We start from the raw sequence: 6,485 nt of genomic DNA on the forward strand, positions 1-6,485 counted from the left end.
CCAAAAAAAAAAAAAAAAAAAGACAAATGCGCACTCCCTCTTCTAGGGGACATGCAGCCCAGCGGGAGACACAGAAAAGAGGTCACTGCGGGCCAGCGTGAGCGTTGAGCAGGCCTGACCTGGGCAGGGAAGCAGGAGGGAGAGAGTATCTGGGCAGGCCTGAAGCAAGGTGGGCTGGTCCTCAGGCAGAGGCCTTGAGGGTGCCTGGGTGAGGCTGGCAGAGGACAGGGTGCCACAGTGACCCACAGGACACTGCGTTCAGTCAGTGGTGGTGGGGTGGGTGCGGCAGGAAAGGCTCCTGGGGAAGTAACAGCTGGGCACATTCTGAAAGCTGTCTGGGATCCACCTGGTGGAGGTGTGCTGTGGGGGCAGCTGACGGCAGCATCAGAAACTGGGGAGAGCAGTGAGGTGCGGCTGCGCCGGAGAGGCCACCGATCCCACTAACCACAGGCAGTGGGGATCTCACCCTGCACCCGTGGAACACCTGCAGTCCCACCTCTGGGCAGCACTGAGGTCACTGGGTCCCTGCCCAGGAACAGCTGCTCATCTCCCACCCAGGCGGCATCCTCAGGAGCCCCCTCCCGCCCTCACGGCCTCTGCCCGGGCGCTTCCTGCGCTCTGGCCTCCACTCCTGACCCCAGCTCCTGCCTCTCCAGCTCAGTTCTGTGAGGCAGGGGCGGTTTCTCTTCCTCTTTCACCCCTAGCATCCCGGGGACCACACAGCACCTGCCACACAGTAGGCCACCGAGGTCCTCAGCTCCCCTCCACTTGCCAGCGAGGCAGAGCCCCTTCCTTCCTTTTATCGTTCTACAGGGGACACTGGAGGCCTCAGTGCATTTTTAGAAGAATCGTGTTCATTTGGCTTGGCTTTTGTTTTTTCTTTTTTTTAAAAGACTTTTTTAAAGATGGACATAATATCTTTATTTATTTTTTTTTATGTGGTGCTGAGGATCGAACCCAGTGCCTCACATGTGTGAGGCAAGCACTCTACCGCTGAGCTATAATCCCAGCCCCTGTTTTGTTTTTATTTAGTGTGGATTTTTTTTAAAAGTAAAATACTAACAACAATGAGCAAGAACGAGCATGAGAAAACCGGTACCCATCAGTCCACAGCAGAGTGAGTCCAAGCCCCACAGCTGCAGGTAAACTGGGAATGGGGTGCTGGGTCAGCGTCTGTTCATCCCTGGGGACTGAGGGACATACTGGATGCTGCCACAAGCTGTCTTTTGGCTCCTACAGTGCTCACAGCCCCTCCCTTGAAGAAGCTACAGCAGCAGGACCCAGGAGCCATGCGGGGGCGTGGGGACAAGCAGTCTTGCAGGGCTCAGTCCCAGCTCCTGGGCTCACCAGGTGGGCAGGCAAGTCACGTCACCTCGCTGAACCTCATCAAGGTGTGTATAGGTGACATGGGTCCCTGCAGCAGGCACCCAGCGTGACACCTGGCTCAGCCATCAGCCACCCCAAAAAGCATGTGCAGCCATGCTGAGGGCTACACACAAGCAGCCCTGTGCTGCATGAAAGGATACCCAGTGGTGGCCAGTGACCTGTAATCAATGGGGGCTCCTGTGTGCGGCCTGTGGCTGCAACAGTCTTCATGCAGAACCTTCATGGAAGGCTGGGCTGTTCCCGGAGGCCTCCATCCCTTTCCAAGAGCCACTGACTTTTCTACCTTTAAATTGCAACTTCGCTAAAAGGGTCACAAGGCTTGCATTTGTTTTCTAGGGTACAAAAGGCATTCCTTGCTCTGACAGAAAAAATGGGAGTGGGGTGGGGAGAAGAGACAAAGCAACATCCTGAGCAAAGGACCGAGATGGAAGGTTCCTGCATGTATTCAGACGGTTCTCTCTGTGGCCAGTGATGTCACGGCATGCCGTTACAGCACTAGCACTGGCCCGGCACGCTCCCCGTGCTGGGCCCTTGGCTAGAAGTCAGCTGGTGGATCCAAGGTGGGAGGATGTGACAGGGCTTCTTGTGTGCAAGGAGGGTCTTGGCTTCCTGAACACACCCCGGGCCTTAGGGCCTTTCACTGCCCCCTTGCTGAAAGTCTCTAGGACAGGTCAGGAGGCAAATACTGTGGCCTATGTGGGCCAGACTGTTGTGTGGCAGCTAATCAACCCTGCCACCTAGTGCACAGGCAGCCCTGCAGGAGACCTGCAGGATGGTGCTGCTGTATCCAATAAGACTTCATTTACACCAGCAGGCGGCGTGTGGGGTTGGGCCCACTGCTGCTCCAGCATGTCTGCCGACCTCAGGGTCGCAGTTCCAGCTAAGGCAGGGAAGGACTGAGTCCATATCCCAAAGGGCTTGCTCCTGTCCATCCAGTTCCTCACCTGGGACAGACAGGACCTGGAGCCTCTACTCAGTCTTCCGCTAGGGGGCACCTCCTCTGTCCCCCAGCATCAGTGAGATGTAGCATCCCTTGTGCGTATTACAGGGCCCCTGAGAGTATTGTGACGTGAGGCTGAAAGAGTCTCCTGTAGGAACCTGCATTTGTGTCATGGAAGCAGAAAAGAACTACAGAAGACTTCATGGTCTCCATTCCCTACATCTGAACCTGGCTGGACCGCCATCCTAGTCTACTCAACAGGCAGGACCTTTGATGGCAAAGGCCATATACCACATCCCCCTGGTTACTGGAAGGCTTGGTTGTCTTTCTGCTGACCCTGCAAAGCCCCCTCAGGGGTCTCTCCAAGCTTATTGTCCCATCTCCAAACAGGCAGGCCCACCCTGCAGGGCTGGGGACACTCACCAGAGGCAGCTGCTCAGGGAGTGCTTGCAGGCTGGGCCATCTTCCTCCTCGGGGAGCTGTGGGTTTGGCACTGCAGTGCTCGACAGGTGAGGTCTGGCTGCGTAGGTGAGAGCAGCTTGGCAAGGCACCCCCAGGCCGTGGCATGCTTTGTGGCACGTGTGGCACCAAGGTGAATGCTCCCCTGTGGTGACCGATGCATCTAGGGTTGGAGAGAGAGTGAACACTCCTTAGGAAAAGCCGGGGAAACACTGGGCAGTGGGCAGACAGGGCAGAGCACCACTGGACAACTGATCAATATGATCAGAAAGTGACAACATTCACCAAATGCCCAAACTTCTGATGTAGCAATTTCTACGGCAGGAATGTCTTCTGAGGAAGCAACTGGACAGATGTACAAAGATTTTCTTCATACATTATGTTCAAAATGAAGCAAAATACTCTACTAGTACCATAAAGGACTGTTCCATTCCATATAAAATACTGTGCCAGCTGTTAAAATATGCAAATTTATATTTATTAACCTGGAAAGAGGCATAGCATGCATCATTACACAAGCAAAGCAGGTTACACAATAGAATGCATACCATGAGTTCTGTTTAAACAGAAATTTAATAAAGGTCTGGAAAGAGTTATACTAGAAAGTTACTAAAGATCAGCCTTGGGGAACAGACTGATCTGCAATTTTTACTTTCTTTCTTTTCCACATTTTTTTTTTTTCAAACAAGCATGTATCACTTTCGGAAAACACTTCTGAAAGGCTCCAGTTAAACAAAACTGATTTTCTTAAAGTACTTTGAGCTAGTTGCACAATGTCACAAAGTGATCTCACTTGACACTGATTTATGTGTAGATCTTAATAATTTAGAGAAACTATGTGATTTACAGATCAGGAAGCACACTGTTCTAGGAGCCAGCTGGAGCTATAGAAGAATCCAGGAGTCCCAAGTATAATGCAAAGATATTAAGCAGCACAAATGATTCTCTCCTTGATGAATATTTAATGTGAACACAGAAGATTGTATAAACAGCTCATTACCTTCTATAGTGGGCAGATATTAGTAGGTGCTGATGTCCAGAGACCCCCATGGGCCTGCTCCCCAAAACAAAAGGCCAGGTGCACACACAGCCACAAACATATCCAGCAGCACATGGCCATGTGTGCAGTCACACCTGAACACACACACACACACACACATACAGGTGAATGTACACACAAAATATCTCCATAAGGCTATCTCTGAAAACTCTAAAACTTTCCCAGAAAACTTCTGCTGAATACCACCCTGTTTATTCACTCCTGGCCAGCAGCACTGGTGGTCACTCCCACAGAAACAGGAATGAGTTATCATGTGGATTCAAGAGCAGGCCTTCATTTTGCCATGACTTTAACTCTCTGGTATGGTCCTGACTCCACTTTCCAAAAGAATATTCTCAATGTCAAGGTCACAGGTGGGGACCTGTACTAATGTTTACAAGCTGACTCAGAATGGAGAAACCATTAATGTGATTTAAAATAATAGTTTTCCCTGAAAGGGTTTCTGTGAGCCTTAAATGAAAATCTAGCCCTCAGGACCTATCTAGTTACTCTCATTATTATCTAGAGAAAGAATTATTAAGCTGGGTGTGGTGGCACACACCTGTAATCCCAGCTACTTGGGAGACCGAGGCAAGAGAATTGCAAGTTTGAGGCCAGCTTGAGCAACTTAGCAAGACTCTATCTGGAAATAAAATTCAAAATGCACGGGGAGGTAGCTCAGTGGCGGAGTGCTTGTTTAGCCTGTGCAAAGCCCTGGGTTCAAACCCAGCAATTATTTTTGTGTGTATAAAACAAGAAAAGAAGCTTTTAAAAATAATTAAGTTAGCTGGGCATGGTGGCGCATGCCTGTAATCCCAGTGGCTCCTAGCAGCTCGGGAGGCTGACAGGAGGATCTCGAGTTCAAAGCCAGCCTCAGAAACTTAAGCAAGGTCCTAAGCAACTCAGTGAGACCCTGTCTCTAAATAAAATACAAAAAAAGGGCTGGGGATATGGCTCAGTGGTTAAGCACCCCTGAGTTCAATCCTCAGTACCAAAAAAAAAAAAAAAAGAAAGAAAGAAAAAATTCAGCCAGAGGCCAGGGCAGATAGAAAATTGAGAGGTAAGTTGCTCCTTTTCAGGAATCAGCTCTCCACAGGATCTGCAAGGAATGTGCAGCAGGGCACACCCTTGGGCCAGGTGACAGCCCACAAGAAAGGCACCCCCAGACTTGTGCCCCTGAATGCCAACTTCCCTACCCTTTTCTGCTCTATGACCCTGAGATGCCTCCCAACCCCTCTTGTCTCTGATTTCTTGTGCTCCAAACCTTGGCTCAATTTTTAAAAAAAATTTTTTTAGTTGTAGATGGACACAATATCCTCATTTTCATCTATTTATTTTCATGTGGTGCTGAGGATCTAACCCAGGGCCTCACACTGGTGAGGCAAGCACTCCACCAATGAGCTACAACCCCAGCCCAACCTTGGCTCAGTTTTAACTCTCTGTTAGTGATACATAGGATGCTTCGTGCAAGTTATGTGAAATTGGGAGTTCAAATTCGTTCTTTCTTTCTGGCATAAACAGATCCAATATGAATAATCCTCAGGCTTGGTAAAGTACTACCAGTGTCATGTCCATACTCTGTCATGTTATTATTAGCAAGAACATGGTTCTAGTCCTTACTTGAGCCTAGGAAGCTGTACCTACATACCAAGGAACAGGGATAAAGTCAACACAGGGCAAACTGTACACACCTAATCCTGACACGTCACAACTGAACTTTGGTAGCAGAACCCCAAGGAACACAAACTTACAGTTTTGTGTATATAGACACTGTCCTGTGGTCCAAAGGATGTGTCCATGTGGCAGATAGGAATCTGGAACATTAGACATCATCTTAATCACACTGCTTGCTTCCAGGTTTATGGAAGTTTTGGTATCATGGCTAAATGCTAAACTCTAGCTTTTGCTGGTGACATGGGTAGATTTAACATTCCTTTGTTTATTAGGCAGGCCCAGCATATAAATGGGAAATTTGTATTTTAAAAACTTTTCTTGCTGATTTCATTGAAAATCCAAAGATACTTCCTTGGGGTAGAAATAATTGCAAAGTGTTAAAGTCAAATTTCTAAGTACCATGTTTCTTGTCACGTGCGTGTTGATTTCGGGCATCAGCCTAACAGTTAAGTGCACACACTAAGCAACCACGTGGGGGAGGTAGGCAGGTAGAGATGGGCAGGGGGGAAAATCCGACGGAAACCCACAGCCCCTTCCCAGGTAGAGGTCTGAGGGCAGAGGCCTGGGTCACCCAAAGGATCAATTCTCTCTGAAACCAACACTCCCTGGGGTCCAGTCTGGCCTGGGACTTGCCCCAAGAAGACCTCTTCGGTTCTCCGCGCCCTCGGGAATGTCCCAACTGCCCCTAAACTGGCACAACCTAGCCTCTCCTCCCGTCTGCGATCCGCTTCAACCTCCTCCCTCCTGGGCCCCGTCCATGCTCCTCCAGGGCCACGGTCCTTCCTCCCTCCCTCCTCCTATTCCTCTCCTCAATTCCTCACCGCCTTCCACGCTCCGTCCCCATTCATCCTTTCTCGAGTCCCCCTACTCCTGCCTCTCGCGCCCTCATTCATCCTCCACCTGCCCTCCACCTACCTCCCTCTCTCAGTCCGAGGCAGCCCTAACAACTGCTGCCTGGACTGCAGCGCGAGTCCCTTACCCGGGCGC

The 6,485-nt window shown here is 50.0% G+C and overlaps 1 protein-coding gene across 3 annotated transcripts in view; it reads right to left on the minus strand.

Moving 5' to 3' along the window:
* Window positions 1-6,477, minus strand: part of CUNH11orf24 (chromosome unknown C11orf24 homolog) — a 10,649-nt gene extending 4,172 nt beyond the window's left edge. The window contains exons 1-2 of one of the 3 annotated variants that reach the window (XM_048807777.1): window positions 6,414-6,477; window positions 2,750-2,948 (exon numbers count right to left, since the gene is read on the minus strand). The gene's annotated coding sequence lies outside the window, so the exon portion shown is untranslated. Of the gene's footprint in view, window positions 1-2,749; window positions 2,949-3,785; window positions 3,805-6,413 lie in introns of those variants that run through there. The other 2 variants (XM_015503259.2, XM_015503260.2) reach the window with 2 other exon arrangements.
* Between the last annotated feature and the right edge of the window lie 8 nt (window positions 6,478-6,485).

The sequence above is a fragment of the Marmota marmota genome, unplaced genomic scaffold (genome assembly GCF_001458135.2).
Source record: "Marmota marmota marmota unplaced genomic scaffold, marMar, whole genome shotgun sequence".
Classification (NCBI taxonomy): domain Eukaryota; kingdom Metazoa; phylum Chordata; class Mammalia; order Rodentia; family Sciuridae; genus Marmota; species Marmota marmota.